This window comes from Salvelinus alpinus, chromosome 8 (genome assembly GCF_045679555.1).
Source record: "Salvelinus alpinus chromosome 8, SLU_Salpinus.1, whole genome shotgun sequence".
NCBI classification, from domain to species: domain Eukaryota; kingdom Metazoa; phylum Chordata; class Actinopteri; order Salmoniformes; family Salmonidae; genus Salvelinus; species Salvelinus alpinus.
The window spans coordinates 48,850,460-48,871,366 of record NC_092093.1 but is presented as its reverse complement, the minus strand read 5'-3'; positions in this window follow the sequence as shown (position 1 = coordinate 48,871,366).

Below are 20,907 nucleotides of genomic sequence, written 5' to 3'. Positions count from 1 at the left end.
CAATATTACTGTCTATATGAATATATATATATATATATATTTTACTGTCTATATTAATATATATATATATATATATATATATATATATATATTACTGTCTATATTACTATATGTATCTATATTACTGTCTATATTAATATATATATTACTGTCTATATTAATATATATATCTATATTACTGTCCCTATCTATATTACTGTCTATATGAATATATATGTATATATATCTATATTACTGTCCCTATCTATATTACTGTCTATATTAATATATATATATATCTATATTACTGTCTATATTAACATATATATATCTATATTACTGTCTATATTAATATATATATATTACTGTCTATATTACTATATGTATCTATATTACTGTCTATATATATATATATTACTGTCCCTATCTATATTACTGTCTATATTAATATATATATATCTATATTACTGTCTATATTAATATATATATATATATATATTTTACTGTCTATATTAATATATATATATATATATATATATATATATATATATATATATATATTACTGTCTATATTACTATATGTATCTATATTACTGTCTATATTAATATATATATTACTGTCTATATTAATATATATATCTATATAACTGTCCCTATCTATATTACTGTCTATATTAATATATATATATATATATATCTATATTACTGTCCCTATCTATATTACTGTCTATATTAATATATATATATATATATCTATATTACTGTCTATATTAATATATATATCTATATTACTGTCTATATTAATATATATATATATATTACTGTCTATATTACTATATGTATCTATATTACTGTCTATATATATATATATATATTACTGTCCGTATCTATATTACTGTCTATATTAATATATATATCTATATTACTGTCTATATTAATATAAATATCTATATTACATTTACATTTACATTTAAGTCATTTAGCAGACGCTCTTATCCAGAGCGACTTACAAGTTGGTGCATTCACCTTATGATGTCCAGTGGAACAACCACTTTACAATAGTGCATCTAACTCTAAGGGGGGGGGTTAGAAGGATTACTTTATCCTATCCTAGGTATTCCTTAAAGAGGTGGGGTTTCAGGTGTCTCCGGAAGGTGGTGATTGATTCCGCTGACCTGGCGTCGTGGGGGAGTTTGTTCCACCATTGGGGTGCCAGAGCAGCGAACAGTTTTGACTGGGCTGAGCGGGAGCTGTACTTCCTCAGAGGTAGGGAGGCGAGCAGGCCAGAGGTGGATGAACGCAGTGCCCTTGTTTGGGTGTAGGGCCTGATCAGAGCCTGAAGGTACGGAGGTGCCGTTCCCCTCACAGCTCCGTAGGCAAGCACCATGGTCTTGTAGCGGATGCGAGCTTCAACTGGAAGCCAGTGGAGAGAGCGGAGGAGCGGGGTGACGTGAGAGAACTTGGGAAGGTTGAACACCAGACGGGCTGCGGCGTTCTGGATGAGTTGTAGGGGTTTAATCGCACAGGCAGGGAGCCCAGCCAACAGCGAGTTGCAGTAATCCAGACGGGAGATGACAAGTGCCTGGATTAGGACCTGCGCCGCTTCCTGTGTGAGGCAGGGTCGTACTCTGCGAATGTTGTAGAGCATGAACCTACAGGAACGGGTCACCGCCTTGATGTTGGTTGAGAACGACAGGGTGTTGTCCAGGATCACGCCAAGGTTCTTAGCGCTCTGGGAGGAGGACACAATGGAGTTGTCAAGCGTGATGGCAAGATCATGGAACGGGCAGTCCTTCCCCGGGAGGAAGAGCAGCTCCGTCTTGCCGAGGTTCAGCTTGAGGTGGTGATCCGTCATCCACACTGATATGTCTGCCAGACATGCAGAGATGCGATTCGCCACCTGGTTATCAGAAGGGGGAAAGGAGAAGATTAATTGTGTGTCGTCTGCATAGCAATGATAGGAGAGACCATGTGAGGATATGACAGAGCCAAGTGACTTGGTGTATAGCGAGAATAGGAGAGGGCCTAGAACAGAGCCCTGGGGGACACCAGTGGTGAGAGCACGTGGTGCGGAGACAGATTCTCGCCACGCCACCTGGTAGGAGCGACCTGTCAGGTAGGACGCAATCCAAGCGTGGGCCGCGCCGGAGATGCCCAACTCGGAGAGGGTGGAGAGGAGGATCTGATGGTTCACAGTATCAAAGGCAGCCGATAGGTCTAGAAGGATGAGAGCAGAGGAGAGAGAGTTAGCTTTAGCAGTGCGGAGCGCCTCCGTGACACAGAGAAGAGCAGTCTCAGTTGAATGACTAGTCTTGAAACCTGACTGATTTGGATCAAGAAGGTCATTCTGAGAGAGATAGCAGGAGAGCTGGCCAAGGACGGCACGTTCAAGAGTTTTGGAGAGAAAAGAAAGAAGGGATACTGGTCTGTAGTTGTTGACATCAGAGGGATCGAGTGTAGGTTTTTTCAGAAGGGGTGCAACTCTCGCTCTCTTGAAGGCGGAAGGGACGTAGCCAGCGGTCAAGGATGAGTTGATGAGCGAGGTGAGGTAGGGGAGAAGGTCTCCGGAAATGGTCTGGAGAAGAGAGGAGGGGATAGGGTCAAGCGGGCAGGTTGTTGGGCGGCCAGCCGTCACAAGACGCGAGATTTCATCTGGAGAGAGAGGGGAGAAAGAGGTCAAAGCACAGGGTAGGGCAGTGTGAGCAGAACCAGCGGTGTCGTTTGACTTAGCAAACGAGGATCGGATGTCGTCGACCTTCTTTTCAAAATGGTTGACGAAGTCATCCGCAGACAGGGAGGAGGGGGGGGAGGGGGAGGAGGATTCAGGAGGGAGGAGAAGGTGGCAAAGAGCTTCCTAGGGTTAGAGGCAGATGCTTGGAATTTAGAGTGGTAGAAAGTGGCTTTAGCAGCAGAGACAGAAGAGGAGAATGTAGAGAGGAGGGAGTGAAAGGATGCCAGGTCCGCAGGGAGGCGAGTTTTCCTCCATTTCCGCTCGGCTGCCCGGAGCCCTGTTCTGTGAGCTCGCAATGAGTCGTCGAGCCACGGAGCAGGAGGGGAGGACCGAGCCGGCCTGGAGGATATATATATTACTGTCTATATTACTATATATGTATCTATATTACTGTCTATACTAATATATATATACAGTGGGGAGAACAAGTATTTGATACACTGCCGATTTTGCAGGTTTTCCTACTTACAAAGCATCTAGAGGTCTGTAATTTTTATCATAGGTACACTTTAACTGTGAGAGACGGAATCTAAAACAAAAATCCAGAAAATCACATTGTATGATTTTTAAGTAATTAATTTGCATTTTATTGCATGACATAAGTATTTGATACATCAGAAAAGCAGAACATAATATTTGGTACAGAAACCTTTGTTTGCAATTACAGAGATCATACGTTTCCTGTAGTTCTTGACCAGGTTTGCACACACTGCAGCAGGGATTTTGGCCCACTCCTCCATACAGACCTTCTCCAGATCCTTCAGGTTTCGGGGCTGTCGCTGGGCAATACGGACTTTCAACTCCCTCCAAAGATTTTCTATTGGGTTCAGGTCTGGAGACTGGCTAGGCCACTCCAGGACCTTGAGATGCTTATTATGGAGCCACTCCTTAATTGCCCTGGCTGTGTGTTTCGGGTCGTTGTCATGCTGGAAGACCCAGCCACGACCCATCTTCAATGCTCTTACTGAGGGAAGGAGGTTGTTGGCCAAGATCTCGCGATACATGGCCCCATCCATCCTCCCCTCAATACGGTGCAGTCGTCCTGTCCCCTTTGGAGAAAAGCAGCCCCAAAGAATAATGTTTCCACCTCCATGCTTCACGGTTGGGATGGTGTTCTTGGGGTTGTACTCATCCTTCTTCTTCCTCCAAACACGGCGAGTGGAGTTTAGACCAAAAAGCTCTATTTTTGTCTCATCAGACCACATGACCTTCTCCCATTCCTCCTCTGGATCATCCAGATGGTCATTGGCAAACTTCAGACGGGCCTGGACATGTGCTGGCTTGAGCAGGGGGACCTTGCGTGCGCTGCAGGATTTTAATCCATGACGGCGTAGTGTGTTACTAATGGTTTTCTTTGAGACTGTGGTCCCAGCTCTCTTCAGGTCATTGACCAGGTCCTGCCGTGTAGTTCTGGGCTGATCCCTCACCTTCCTCATGATCATTGATGCCCCACGAGGTGAGATCTTGCATGGAGCCCCAGACCGAGGGTGATTGACCGTCATCTTGAACTTCTTCCATTTTCTAATAATTGCGCCAACAGTTGTTGCCTTCTCACCAAGCTGCTTGCCTATTGTCCTGTAGCCCATCCCAGCCTTGTGCAGGTCTACAATTCTATCCCTGATGTCCTTACACAGCTCTCTGGTCTTGGCCATTGTGGAGAGGTTGGAGTCGGTTTGATTGAGTGTGTGGACAGGTGTCTTTTATACAGGTAACGAGTTTGAACAGGTGCAGTTAATACAGGTAATGAGTGGAGAACAGGAGGGCTTCTTAAAGAAAAACTAACAGGTCTGTGAGAGCCGGAATTCATACTGGTTGGTAGGTGATCAAATACTTATGTCATGCAATAAAATGCAAATTAATTACTTAAAAATCATACAATGTGATTTTCTGGATTTTTGTTTTAGATTCCGTCTCTCACAGTTAAAGTGTACCTATGATAAAAATTACAGACCTCTACATGCTTTGTAAGTAGGAAAACCTGCAAAATCGACAGTGTATCAAATACTTGTTCTCCCCACTGTATATACATATATATATTTATATATATATATTTAACTGTCTATATGAATATATATATATATATATATATATATATATATACAGTATATTACTGTCTATATGACTATATATATATATATATATATATATATATATATATATATATATTACTATCCCTCTGAGTGAACAGCAGGATACTGACTCTCTGTCTGTGTGAACAGCAGGATACTGACTCTCTGTCTGTGTGAACAGCAGGATACTGACTCTCTGTCTGTGTGAACAGCGGGATACTGACTCTCTGTCTGAGTGAACAGCAGGATACTGACTCTCTGTCTGTGTGAACAGCAGGATACTGACTCTCTGTATGTGTGAACAGCGGGATACTGACTCTCTGTCTGTGTGAACAGCGGGATACTGACTCTCTGTCTGTGTGAACAGCGGGATACTGACTCTCTGTCTGTGTGAACAGCGGGATACTGACTCTCTGTCTGTGTGAACAGCGGGATACTGACTCTCTGTCTGAATGAACAGCAGGATACTGACTCTCTGTCTGTGTGAACAGCGGGATACTGACTCTCTGTCTGTGTGAACAGCGGGATACTGACTCTCTGTCTGAATGAACAGCAGGATACTGACTCTCTTTCTGAGTGAACAGCAGGATACTGACTCTCTGTCTGTGTGAACAGCGGGATACTGACTCTCTGTCTGTGTGAACAGCAGGATACTGACTCTCTGTCTGTGTGAACAGCAGGATACTGACTTTCTTTCTGAGTGAACAGCAGGATACTGACTCTCTGTCTGTGTGAACAGCGGGATACTGACTCTCTGTCTGTGTGAACAGCGGGATACTGACTCTCTGTCTGTGTGAACAGCGGGATACTGACTCTCTGTCTGTGTGAACAGCAGGATACTGACTCTCTGTCTGTGTGAACAGCGGGATACTGACTCGCTGTCTGTGTGAACAGCAGGATACTGACTCTCTTTCTGAGTGAACAGCAGGATACTGACTCTCTGTCTGTGTGAACAGCGGGATACTGACTCTCTGTCTGTGTGAACAGAGGGATACTGACTCTCTGTCTGTGTGAACAGCAGGATACTGACTCTCTGTCTCTATGTTAACAGCAGGATACTGAATCTGTCTCTCTCCTGGTCCTGCACCTTGCCGCACTTGGAATATCACACGCACACACATGCACACGCGCACACACACGCGCACGCACGCACGCATGCACGCACGCACACACACACACACACACACACACACACACACACATGAACCTTCATCTCCAAGCCCTGTTGCCTACTCCTCCCCTCACTCTCCACCCTCTTCACCTCAACATCCGTTCACACACAACATGCATTGTTGGTCTCTTCCAGAGGGACATTTCTTAATGTGTTTCCAATCTGACTAAAGCAACAGACACTAAGGCAAGAGGCAGCAGGAAGCTAATGAATAGGATGGACGTTTGCCCCATTTGCGTGTGTGTGTGTGTGTGTTTTCAAACAAATGTGCTTGTGTGCACGTGTGTGTGCATGCATATGTGTGTGTGTGTATGTGTGTTCCCATGCCCAGTGAACGTGTCAGGTGGGCCACTCCTACCACCACTCCCTGGTGTGTCAATCGTACCACGGGCTGCTGTGACAGACTATACCCAAACTCTCTCTGTTTGTGTACCAATTATATTAATACCATAATTAACACTACTGATGTAGCTATATGTTTATAACACTACTGATGTAGCTCTATGTTTATAACACTACTGATGTAGCTATATGTTTATAACACTACTGATGTAGCTATATGTTTATAACACTACTGATGTAGCTATATGTTTATAACACTACTGATGTAGCTCTATGTTTATAACACTACTGATGTCGCTATAGGTTTATAACACTACTGATGTAGCTATATGTTTATAACACTACTGATGTAGCTATATGTTTATAACACTACTGATGTAGCTATATGTTTATAACACTACTGATGTAGCTATATGTTTATAACACTACTGATGTAGCTCTATGTTTATAACACTACTGATGTAGCTATATGTTTATAACACTACTGATGTAGCTATATGTTTATAACACTACTGATGTAGCTATATGTTTATAACACTACTGATGTAGCTCTATGTTTATAACACTACTGATGTAGCTATATGTTTATAACACTACTGATGTAGCTATATGTTTATAACACTACTGATGTAGCTATATGTTTATAACACTACTGATGTAGCTATATGTTTATAACACTACTGATGTAGCTATATGTTTATAACACTACTGATGTAGCTATATGTTTATAACACTACTGATGTAGCTCTATGTTTATAACACTACTGATGTAGCTATATGTTTATAACACTACTGATGTAGCTATATGTTTATAACACTACTGATGTAGCTATATGTTTATAACACTACTGATGTAGCTCTATGTTTATAACACTACTGATGTAGCTATATGTTTATAACACTACTGATGTAGCTATATGTTTATAACACTACTGATGTAGCTCTATGTTTATAACACTACTGATGTAGCTCTATGTTTATAACACTACTGATGTAGCTATATGTTTATAACACTACTGATGTAGCTATATGTTTATAACACTACTGATGTAGCTATATGTTTATAATACTACTGATGTAGCTCTATGTTTATAACACTACTGATGTAGCTCTATGTTTATAACACTACTGATGTAGCTCTATGTTTATAACACTACTGATGTAGCTATATGTTTATAACACTACTGATGTAGCTATATGTTTATAACACTACTGATGTAGCTATAGGGTTATAACACTACTGATGTAGCTCTATGTTTATAACACTACTGATGTAGCTATATGTTTATAACACTACTGATGTAGCTCTATGTTTATAACACTACTGATGTAGCTATATGTTTATAACACTACTGATGTAGCTATATGTTTATAACACTACTGATGTAGCTATATGTTTATAACACTACTGATGTAGCTATAGGGTTATAACACTACTGATGTAGCTCTATGTTTATAACACTACTGATGTAGCTATATGTTTATAACACTACTGATGTAGCTATATGTTTATAACACTACTGATGTAGCTATATGTTTATAACACTACTGATGTAGCTATAGGGTTATAACACTACTGATGTAGCTCTATGTTTATAACACTACTGATGTAGCTATATGTTTATAATACTACTGATGTAGCTCTATGTTTATAACACTACTGATGTAGCTCTATGTTTATAACACTACTGATGTAGCTATATGTTTATAACACTACTGATGTAGCTATATGTTTATAACACTACTGATGTAGCTATAGGGTTATAACACTACTGATGTAGCTCTATGTTTATAACACTACTGATGTAGCTATATGTTTATAATACTACTGATGTAGCTCTATGTTTATAACACTACTGATGTAGCTATATGTTTATAACACTACTGATGTAGCTATATGTTTATAACACTACTGATGTAGCTATAGGGTTATAACACTACTGATGTAGCTCTATGTTTATAACACTACTGATGTAGCTATATGTTTATAACACTACTGATGTAGCTCTATGTTTATAACACTACTGATGTAGCTATATGTTTATAACACTACTGATGTAGCTATATGTTTATAACACTACTGATGTAGCTATATGTTTATAACACTACTGATGTAGCTATATGTTTATAACACTACTGATGTAGCTCTATGTTTATAACACTACTGATGTAGCTCTATGTTTATAACACTACTGATGTAGCTCTATGTTTATAACACTACTGATGTAGCTATATGTTTATAACACTACTGATGTAGCTCTATGTTTATAACACTACTGATGTAGCTATATGTTTATAACACTACTGATGTAGCTATATGTTTATAACACTACTGATGTAGCTATATGTTTATAACACTACTGATGTAGCTCTATGTTTATAACACTACTGATGTAGCTATATGTTTATAACACTACTGATGTAGCTATATGTTTATAACACTACTGATGTAGCTATATGTTTATAACACTACTGATGTAGCTATATGTTTATAATACTACTGATGTAGCTCTATGTTTATAACACTACTGATGTAGCTATATGTTTATAACACTACTGATGTAGCTCTATGTTTATAACACTACTGATGTAGCTATATGTTTATAACACTACTGATGTAGCTATATGTTTATAACACTACTGATGTAGCTATATGTTTATAACACTACTGATGTAGCTATAGGGTTATAACACTACTGATGTAGCTATATGTTTATAACACTACTGATGTAGCTATATGTTTATAACACTACTGATGTAGCTCTATGTTTATAACACTACTGATGTAGCTATATGTTTATAACACTACTGATGTAGCTATATGTTTATAACACTACTGATGTAGCTATATGTTTATAACACTACTGATGTAGCTCTATGTTTATAACACTACTGATGTAGCTATATGTTTATAATACTACTGATGTAGCTCTATGTTTATAACACTACTGATGTAGCTCTATGTTTATAACACTACTGATGTAGCTATATGTTTATAACACTACTGATGTAGCTATATGTTTATAACACTACTGATGTAGCTATATGTTTATAACACTACTGATGTAGCTCTATGTTTATAACACTACTGATGTAGCTATATGTTTATAACACTACTGATGTAGCTATATGTTTATAACACTACTGATGCTTTGCTTTTCATCTACAAATCATATACCTTTCTGAACATTTTTATTTTTTATTTTTTATCCGTTATTTTACCAGGTAAGTTGACTGAGAACACGTTCTCATTTGCAGCAACGACCTGGGGAATAGTTACAGGGGAGAGGAGGGAGATGAATGAGCCAATTGTAAACTGGGGATTATTAGGTGACCGTGATGGTTTGAGGTCCAGATTGGGAATTTAGCCAGGACACCGGGGTTAACACCCCTACTCTTACGATAAGTGCCATGGGATCTTTAATGACCTCAGAGAGTCAGGACACCCGTTTAACGTCCCATCCGAAAGACAGCACCCTACACAGAGCAGTGTCCCCAATCACTGCCCTGGGGCATTGGGATCTTTGTTTAGACCAGAGGAAAGAGTGCCTCCTACTGGCTCTCCAACACCACTTCCAGCAGCATCTGGTCCCCCATCCAGGGACTGACCAGGACCAACCCTGCTTAGCTTCAGAAGCAAGCCAGCAGTGGTATGCAGGGTGGTATGCTGCTGGCTGGAGGGAAACATTGGACATGAAGGGAAATACATGTGTGAAGGACGTTATTCTAGACTGTTGGGTAACAGCCACTGGTAAATCAGAGCAAGGTCCTTTTCCTTGTCTCTGAGGACAAGCCTAGAGAAAGTCAGAGTTGACATGTTTTCTTATGTGAAATGCTAACAGTGAACTCTCTTCTGTTCTGCTTTGCTCCAGTGTAAATGCATTGTCATTTTCACCTCTCGTCTCCTCCCTTTGTAATCCTCTTCCTCTCCTCCTTTCCTTTCCTCTCCTCTCCTGGTGTTATCTTCCTCTATCTGTGATCATGAGTGATGCTGTTATCAGAGGAACACACACACAGGGAAGAGCAAGAGACCATTAAGTAGATAAGTAAAGGGCGTGTGGACACTTATCCTGATTAAGACCGAGCATTAACCTGTTATGGCTCAAATATCAGCAGTGAGTATCAGCAGTGAGTAACCTGGAAAGAGGTGGCCATTTCAAACGGCCTCGTACTCAATTCTTGCTCGTACAATATGCATATTATTATTACTATTGGATAGAAAACACTGTCTAGTTTCTAAAACAGGTTTAATTATTTCTCTAAGTGAAACATAACTCTTTTTACAGCCCATTTTCTATCCGGAAGTGACATTTCCAAGAAGCTATGTCTCTCTTCAAGATACTCTCTATAAAAGGCCTTGGCACTTAGGACTGTAGAAACACGTCACACGCCTTCCCCTGGGTGTCATGCGGAAGTGAGAGAAGAAATGACTTGATTATCTCTGTCAGGGACTGAAAACAACATCTTGGAGTGAGAAGTGCGCACTTTATTTTTTTTTCTGGGCGCGAAGTAGGAACTGGACTGCGCTCCTGGAAAACCCTCGTTATAGGTGAATATGACCTCCGGCTTCGATTTTATTTGATACATGTCACAGTATCATCCTAAAGTATGTTTTTTCAATATACTTTAATTATATTATTGAAATTTATTCTGGACTTTAGACGTGATGCGACGCAAGAATTTTGTCAAGACGGAGAGGTTAGCACGGCATGGCCAGTGTGCTTGCTAATTCAAGAGGGACATCGTTCGTTCTGGGTCCAAATGAAGACGTTTCTGAACAAAGGACCCCTTGGAGAACATTCTGATGGAAGATCCACAAAGATAAGGACCCAATTTGGGATGCTTTTTCATATATCTGTCGAACTGTGCTAACGCTACCGTTTGACTAGAATCAATGTTGCTGTGTGCTAGCTATTGTAGTAAGCTAATATAACGATATATTGTGTTTTCGCTGTAAAACACTTCAACAATCGGAAATATTGTCTGTATTCACAAGATATTTGTCTTTCATTAGCTATCCACCATATATTTGTCTGAAATGATTTATGATGAGTAATTAGGTAGTTGACGTTGGTGTCTATTTTCTCTGGCTACTCCCGTGCGATTTCTGACTGTAGCTATGATGGTAGCAGTAATGTAAAACTGATTTATAGCTAAAATATGCAATTTTTTTGAACAAAACATAGATTTATTGTGTAACATGTTATAGGACTGTCATCTGAGGTAGTTTTTTCTAGGTTATTTAGGTTGGTTCTAGGTTAGTTAGGTTGGCTTGTGCATGCTACTTGCATCCTACTTGTGCTGTGAAAAATGTCTGTCCTCTTTTTTATTTGGTGGTGAGCTAACATAAATATATGTGGTGTTTTCTCTGTAAAACATTTAAAAAATCGGACATGTTGGCTGGATTGACAAGATGTTTATCTTTCAAATGCTGTATTGGACTTGTTAATGTGTGAAAGTTAAATATAAAAAAAAAATAGATTTTGAATTTCGCGCCCTGCATTTGAGCTGGATGTTGTCATAGGTGTACCGGTGTCGGGCTGCAGCTTAAGTAATTACAGTAATTCACTGTAATATCTTTTAAGATGTGTAATGATTTTTGTATTCCCTGCGTAACATTTCTCTGAAGCAGAGATGAATACCTAGGTAAAGAAAAAAACTCTAAATTCATTGGGATTATCACGTTTCAGGGAAGACCCAGATGCAGACAGTGTCGAAGTAACAAAAGTTTATTACTAGAACAGGAGGCAAAACAACAGGTCAAGGGCAGGCAGAGGTCAGTAATCCAGATCAGAGTCCATAAGGTACAGAACGTCTGGTAGTCTCGGGGTCAGGGCAGGCAGAGGTCAATAATCCAGGGTGGTGTAACAAGGTACAGAACGTCTGGTAGTCTCGGGGTCAGGACAGGCAGAGGTCAATAATCCAGGGTGGTGTAACAAGGTACAGAACGTCTGGTAGTCTCGGGGTCAGGACAGGCAGAGGTCAATAATCCAGGGTGGTGTAACAAGGTACAGAAACGACAGGCAGGCTCAGGCTCAGGGCAGGCAGAATGGTCAAAACTGGGAAAACCAGAAAACAGGAACTAGAGACAGACAGGAGCACAGGAAAAACGCTGGTAGGCTTGACGAACAAAACGATCTGGCAACAGACAAACACAGAACACAGGTATAAATACACTGGGGATAATGGGGAAGATGGGCGACACCTGGAGGGGGGTGGAGACAAGCACAAAGACAGGTGAAACAGATGTGCAACAGTACACCCCATCTAGGGGCGCCACCTGATGTCCTACATGGGCGCATACCTGGTTGACCGAGGTGCCGGCATTGGAAATCAACGATGAGGCCTGGGTCCAGGATGTCCCTAGCGGGGACCCAGCACCTCTCCTCCGGGCCATGACCCTCCCAGTCAACCAGGTACTGGAATCCCCTGCCCCGAGGTCGAACCTTCAGGAGATGCCTCACTATGTACGCCGGTTGGCCGTTGATGATATGTGGGAGCCCGGAGACCGGGCACTCTTCGACGTATGACGACAGCGGCAGACGAACATCTGGGCCAAGGGATTGCCGACCCTTGGGGAGAGGAGTGAAGTGGGCGGCTTTGGAAAACCGGTCCACTACATTCAGGATGGCGGTGTTGCCATCAGATGGGGGTAGACCCGTGACAAAGTCCAGGGATATGTGAGACCAGGGATGGTGAGGAACAAGCAGAGGTTGAAGGAGACCAGCTGGAGCTTGTCGGGGAGTCTTGTTCTGCGCACAGATCGTGCAAGCGGCGACGAATGCAGAGATGTCAGGAACCATGGTAGCCAATGAAAGCATTGTCGCACAAAGGCCAGGGTCCGACAGGAGCCCCTGTGGCAGGCTTGGAGGAGTTTGCCCACTTTAGAACCGAGGAGCGGTTCATGTTGAACAATGCTTCCGGGTTCCAGGAACACTCAGCCGCCAACGTGCGAAAACCCAAATAACATCTGGTTATTTGGCCACCCTCGGGGTTCGGCTGGGAATTCTGCGCCTCACGAACGTGCTTCCCTATTCCCCAGCTGAGTGCCGTCGCCAAGTAAGAGGTAGGAAGGATGGTCTCGGCTTCCGGGGGTGTAGCCGCGGGGCTATAGTGGCATGACAGAGCATTCGGCTTTACATTTTTGGTTCCCGCTCGGTATGAGAGGGAGAAGTAGGGCCAACCTAGCTTGCCTGGAGTTGAGACGCTTGGCAGTGCGGAGAAATTCCAGGTTCTTGTGGTCGGTCCACACAATGAACGAATGTTCTGCCCCCTCCAGCTATTGCCTCCACTCTTCCAACGCCATCTTCGCCGTGAGAAGCTTCCCAACATCGTAGTTCCTCTCCATGCCTCTTTGATGCAATGGGAGAAGAAGGAGCAGGGATGTAACTGAGGTCCAGGGTAGAACGCTGGGACAGGACAGCCCCCACTCTGACATCCGAAGCATTGGCCTCCACCACGAACTGGCGGGACGGGTCAGGATGAACCAAGATGGGAGCTGTGGTAAAATGTTGTTTAAGAACACTGAACACCCGGTCAGCAGCTGGGGGCCACATGAACGGAACATTGGGACAGGTGAGTGCAGACAGGGGGGAAGCCAGGGTGCTGTAAACTCGGATAAAGTGGCGATAGAAGTTGGAGAATCACAGGAAACATTGCAGTTGCAATGTACGTGGGCTAGGGCCAATCCACCACAACTCTCACCTTCCCGAGATCCATCTGTCCCTGCAGTGATGATGTAAAGCAGGAAGGGGATAGTGGAGCAATGGAATTCACCCTTCTCTACTTTCACAAAAAGCTTATTTTCCAGGAGGCATTGGAGAACCTGTCAGACGTGGAGCACGTGTTTTTGGGCGGAGCGGGAGAAAACGAGGGTTTCGCCAAGGTAGGCAAAGACGAACCGGTTCAACATGTCGCGGAGAACATCATTCACCAGAGCCTGGAACAGTGGTGTTGGTGAGGCCCAATGGCATAACCAGAAACTCGTAGTGACTCCTGGCCGTATTGAAGGCAGTCTTCCACTCGTCCCCTTCCCGTATCCACACCAGGTGGTAGGCGTTCCATAGGTCCAGCTTGGAGAACACGGTGGCTTCCTGGAGCAGCTCGAAGTCCGAGGAGATGAGTGGTAGGCATAAGGACGGATCCACCCTGCAGCTAGAGAGCCCTCAATGTAGGTCTCCATAGTCTTACTGAACACCCCTGGAGGTCCTGGTACTCTGCGGGAATGGCGGAGACGTCCGGGGCATTTTCCGAGCCCCCAGGAAGACGTCCCGTGGCAGGCTGTGCTGACTTCAGGCAATGAGCATGGCAGAACGGTCCCCAACCTTTGATGGCACCAGCAGACCATCCAATAAGGGAATTGTGTTGCTGGAGCCAAGAGAATCCCAATACCACAGGAACCTGAGGAGACTCAATAAGCAGGTATTGGATCATCTCGCTGTGGTTACCTGACACAGGTTGGTGTGAGTGGTATTTTGAGTGACCTGGCCTATAGACGTCCATGGAGAGGGGCTGAGTGGGCTCGGACGCCAGGGTAGAGTCCAAAAAACTCTAATTTGCTCCAAAGTCGATGATTATTTTGACTGGTTTCCACACAGCAGGATGGCATGGAAAGGGGTGCAAGTTAGGGGAGAGGAAAAGTTCTCCCTATGTCCCTACAGAGTACTCGCCCCTACTTGATGAGCCTGGAGTTTTAATGAGCGTTAACTTCTTGAGGGCAGGGGGCAGCTTTTTCACTTTCGGGAAAATAGCATGCCAAAATTCAACTGCTTGCTACTCATCCCCAGAATATAAGATATGCATATTATTAGTAGATGTGGATAGAAAACACTCTGAATTTTCTAAAACTGTTTGAATCGTGTCTGTGAGAATAACAGAACTTATGTAGCAGGCAAAACCCTGAGGACAAACCATTCAGAATTTGTATTTTTTTGATGTCACTGTCTTTTCAATTATTTTTTTTAGAGACACCAGATTTCTAATGGACTTGCTTGCAGTTCCTATCGCTTTCACTGGATGTCACCAGTCCTTGGAAATCGGTTGAGGTTATTCCTTTGTGTAGTGAAGAAGTAGGGCTATCGCAAATGAGGGTCACATGAAGTACATTTTTGGAGAGAGTCACGTTATGAAAAAAGTTGCGTCAGTTTGGTTTGGTTTTGTATGGAACACAGATCATCCCGTCTCCAAATTGATCGATTATTAACGTTTAAAAATACCTAACGTTGTATAACAAAAGTAGTTTGAAATGTTTTGGTAAATTTACATGTAACTTTTGATATATTTTGTAGTGACTTGGCGAAAGTTGGAAGCTGTGTTTTTCTGGATGAAACGGTCCAAATAAATTTACATTTTGGATATATATCGACGGAATTAATCGAACAAAAGGACCATTTTTGATGTGTATGGGACATATTGGAGTGCCAACAAAAGATTTCGTCAAAGGTAAGGCATGATATATATTTTATTTCTGCGTTTTGTGTCGTGCTTGCAGTGTTGAAATATGCTACTCTGTTTACTGATGTGCTATCATCAGATAATAGCATCTTATGCTTTCGCCGAAAAGCTTTTTTGAAATCTGACATGTTGGCTGGATTCACAACGAGTGTAGCTTTAATTTGGTATCTTACATGTGTGATTTAATGAAAGTTTGATTTTTATATCATGTTATTTGAATATGGCTCGCTGTATTTTCCCTGGCTATTGGCCGGTGGGACGTTTGCGTCCCACCTGCCCCAGAGAAGTTAAGCTACGAACTGTCCAATAGCTCCACAATATAGACAGCTCTGTGTGTGGAGTCGGCATAAGCGGTCAGCCGGAGTCAATCTAGTCATGCCCTGGTGCATGGACTTCGAAGGAGGTGAGTTGGCAGCCCTCAGTGATTCTCGAGAGAACTCAGGTGATGTCGGGTTCACTCTGAAATGTAGACTTCGTGGGTTTCCGGGATTCATCGGATTCATCGGAGGCGAGGTGGGAATCGAGGGCGACAGGGCACAGATTCCCTGTCCCTCCTACGTTCTCAAAGCCGCCCATCGATCCGGATGGTCAAGGCTATGAGGGAGTCAAGGTCCATGGGCAGCTCCCGTGTTCCGAGTAGGCTGGGAGATTACTGGTGTGACTCGCTGCCCAGTGGGGAATCCGTGGAATTGCTCCAGCAATGTGTCAAATGTCTGGTCATGGCGCTCTGACAGGGTATGGAGTCCCTCCATAAGACATTGCAGTAACTCCTCGTGTCTTCCAATGGTGGATCCTAGCAGGGAGAGTGTTGTGGAGCTGGTCTGAGTTTGCTGGGTCAGTCAAGGCCAGTTTGTACTATCAAAACTCAGGATTAGACCCTGATGCAGACAGCTAGAGTCACAGGTGTTTATTGACCCAAACAAGGGGCAGGCAAAAGACAGGTCAAAGTCAGTCAGAGGTCTGTAATCCAGGGCAGAGTCAGTAAGGTACAGAACAGCAGGCAGGCTCGTGGTCAGGACAGGCAGATGTTTGTAAACGGGTCAGAGTCAGGCAGGTACAGAATGGCAGGCAGGCTCTGTGTCCGGGAAGGGAGAAAGGTCAGAACCTGGGAAACTAGGAAACAGAACTTGAGAAAGAAGGGAGATGGGAAAACACGCTGGTAAGACCTGACATGACAAGATGAACAGGCAACAGACAACCAGAGAACACAGGTATAAATGTACTGGGGATAATGGGGAAGATGGGCGACACCTGGAGGGGGGTGGAGACAGGCACAAAGACAGGTGAAAAGATTGGGGTGTGACAATAATAATACTCTTAGCAACAGGGTTTATTCTTAATATACAATCTATAGAAACTGAGAATAGAAAGTTTAAGAAATTTTGTATAACATCAGAGCACAGTAGAACACACAGTTGAAGTTGGAAGTTTACATACACCTTAGCCAAATATATTTAAACTCAGTTTTTCACAATTCCTGACATTTAATCCTAATAAAAATTCCCTGTCTTATGTCAGTTAGGGTCACCACTTTATTTTAATTAAGAATGTGAAATGCCGAATAATAGTAGAGAGAATTATTTATTTCAGCTTTTATTTCTTTCATCACATTCCCTGTGGGTCAGAGAAATCTGAGAAGGGTCGATGTTAAAGTCATCGCCTATTCAATTCCCTGTAATATATGGATATGTTTGCACGTACACTCAGTTAGTATTTGGTAGCATTGCCTTTAAATTGTTTAACTTGGGTCAAACGTTTCGGGTAGCCTTCCACAAGCTTCCCACAATAAGTTGGGTGAATTTTGGCCCATTCCTCCTGACAGAGCAGGTGTAACTGAGTCAGGTTTGTAGGCCTCCTTGTCTCACACGCTTTTTCAGTTCTGACCACAAATTTTCGATAGGATTGAGGTCAGGGCTTTGTGATGGCCACTCCAATACCTTGACTTTGTTGTCCTTGAGCCATTTTGCCACAACTTTGGAAGTATGCTTGGGGTCATTGTCCATTTGGAAGACCCATCTGTGACCAGCTTTAACTTCCTGATTGATGTCTTGAGATGTTGCTTCAATATATCCACACAAAAAAAAAAAAAAAGTCATCGCCTATTCAATTCCCTGTAATATATGGATATGTTTGCACTTTCTACGCCTTCCACTATATGTCAACAGTCTGTAGAACGCTGAATGAAGCCTCTAGTGTGATGTGGGGCCGGATGGGAGGTGTTTGAATCATTGGTCTGACAGATTGCCAGTTCTTGCTCACGCGCTTTCCTCATGATATCGCCTTGCGTTCCATTACTTATACAGACATGAAGAAATGCTCCGGTTGGAACGTTATTGGATATATATGATAACAACATCCTGAAGATTGATTCTCTACTAAGTTTGACCAGTTTATTCGACTTGAAATATAACTTTTTGAAGTTTCCGTCCGACGTTTGTCTGCATCTGTGCGAGCGTTTGGACACGCAAAAGTAGCTAAGTAGCAAAAGTAGCTAATTGGACATAAGTAATGGACATTATCGAACAAACCAACGATTTATTGTGGAACTAGGATTCCTGGCAGTGCATTCTGATGAACATAATCAAAGGTAAGGGAATATTTATGATGTAATTTTGTATATCTGTTGACTCCAACATGGCCCAGAAATGTTGTTAAATCTGAGCGCTGTCTCAGATTATTGCATGGTGTGCTTTTTACGTAACATTTTTTTTAAAGCTGAAGAAAAAGTGTATTAAGAACAAGTGTATCTTTTATTCTGTGTAAAACATGTATCTTTCATCAAAGTTTATGATGAGTATTTCTGTTATTTGACGTGGCTCTCTGCAATTACTCCGGATATTTTAGAGGCATTTCTGAACATGGCGCCAATGTAAACCGAGATTTGTGGATATAAATATGCACATTATCGAACAAAACATAAATGTATTGTGTAACATGATGTCCTATGAGTGTCATCTGATGAAGATTATCAAAGGTTAGTGATTAATTTTATCTCTATTTCTGCTTTTTGATACTACTATCTTTTGCTGGGAAAATGGCTGTATTTTTCTGTGGCTGAGCTAATGTACTGAGCTAACGGAATCGTTTGGTGTGCTTTCGCCGTAAATAGCTTTAATTTGGTGTCTTTCATGGGTGATTTCATGAAAGATTGATTTTTATAGTCATTTATTTGAATTTGGCGCTCTACATTTTTTTGCTACCGTCCCAGAGAAGTTAACAAAACATTTGTGGAGCGAAAAAAACGAGTTTTAATGACTCCAACCTAAGTGTATGTAAACTTTCGACTTCAGCTGTATACACTCCCATTCAAACATTTTGGTTCTTAGAAATGTCCTTGTTTTTGAAAGAAAAGCACATTTTTCCCCCATTAAAATAACATCAAATTGATCAGAAATACAATGAAGACATTGTTAATGTTGTAAATTACTATTGTAGCTGGAAACGGCTGCTTTTTTATGAAATACATACATACATTTTTATGGACTATCTACAGAGGCCCATTATCAGCAACCATCACTCCTGTGTTTCAATGGCACGTTATGTTAGCTAATCTGTCACGCCCTGACCTTAGTTCCTTTGTTATGTCTCTATTTTTGGTTTGGTCAGGGTGTGAGTTGGGGTGGGCATTCTATGTTTTTGTTCTATGTTTTATATTTCTATGTGTTTGGCCGCGTGTGGTTCTCAATCATAGGCAGCTGTCTATCGTTGTCTCTGATTGAGAACCATACTTAGGTAGCCTAATCCCACCTGTGTTTTGTGGGTTGTTGTTTCCTGTTGTGTGTCAGCACCAGCCAGAACTGTTTCGGTCATTAGTCTTTGTTATTTTTGTTATTTCAGTGTTCATTTAATAAATATGGACACGTACCACGCTGCGTATTGGTCCGATCCTTCCTCCTCATCTTCCCAGGACGAGAATAGTTACATAATCCAAGTTTATAATTTTAAAAGGCTAATTGATCATTAGAAAACCCTTTTGCAATTATGTTAGCACAGCTGAAAACTTTTGTTCTGTTTAAAGAAGCAATAAAACTGGCCTTCCTTAGTCTAGTTGAGTATCTGGAGCATCAGAATTTGTGCATTCGATTACAGGCTCAAAATGGCCAGAAAAAGACCTTTCTTCTGAAACTCGTCAGTCTTGTTCTGAGAAAGGAAGGCTATTCCATTTGAGAAATTGCCAAGGAACTGAAGATATCGTACAACACTGTGTACTGCTCCCTTCACAGAACAGCGCAAACTGGCTCTAACCAGAATAGAAAGAGGAATGGGAGGCCCCAGTGCACAACTGAGCAAGAGGGCAAGGACATTAGACTGTCTAGTTTTAGAAACGGATGCCTCACAAGTCCTCAACTGGCAGCTTCATTAAATAGTACCCGCAAAACACCAGTCTCAACGTCAACAGTGAAGAGGCATCTCCGGGATGCTGGCCTTCTAGGCAGAGTTGCAAAGAAAAAGCTATATCTCAGACTGGCCAATAAAAATTAAATATTAAGATGGGCAGAAGAACACAGACACTGGACAGAGGAACTCTGCGTCTCTCTCTCCAGTCTCAAATGTATGGAAGATTGAAACAGGTTTAGCGCCATCCATCATTCCTTCAATTCGGACCAGCTTCCCTGCCGATGAAAAACCTCCCCACAGCATGCTGCCACCACCATGCTTAATTGTGGGGATGGTGTTATCGGGGTGATAAGAGGTGTTGGGTTTACGCCAGACGTAGCATTTTCCTTGATGGCCAAAAAGCTCAATTTTAGTCTCATCTGACCAGAGTACCTTCTTCAGTATGTTTGGGGAGTCTCCCACATGCCTCTTGGCGAAAACCAACCTGTTTGCTTATTTTTTTCTTTAAAGCAATGGCTTTTTTCTGGCCACTCTTCTGTAAAGCCCAGCTATGTGGAGTGTACAGCTTAAAGTGGTCCTATGGTCAGATATCTCCGCTGTGGAGCATTGCAGCTCCTTCAGGGTTATCTTTGGTCTCTTTGTTGCCTCTCTGACTAATGCCATCTTGCCTGGTCCGTGAGTTTTGGTGGGCAGCACTCTCTTGGAAGGTTTGTTGTGGTGCCATATTCTTTCCATTTTTGAATAATGGATTTAATGGTGCTCCTTGGGATGTTCTAAGTTTCTGATATTTTTTTATAACCCAACCCTGATCTATACTCCTCCAC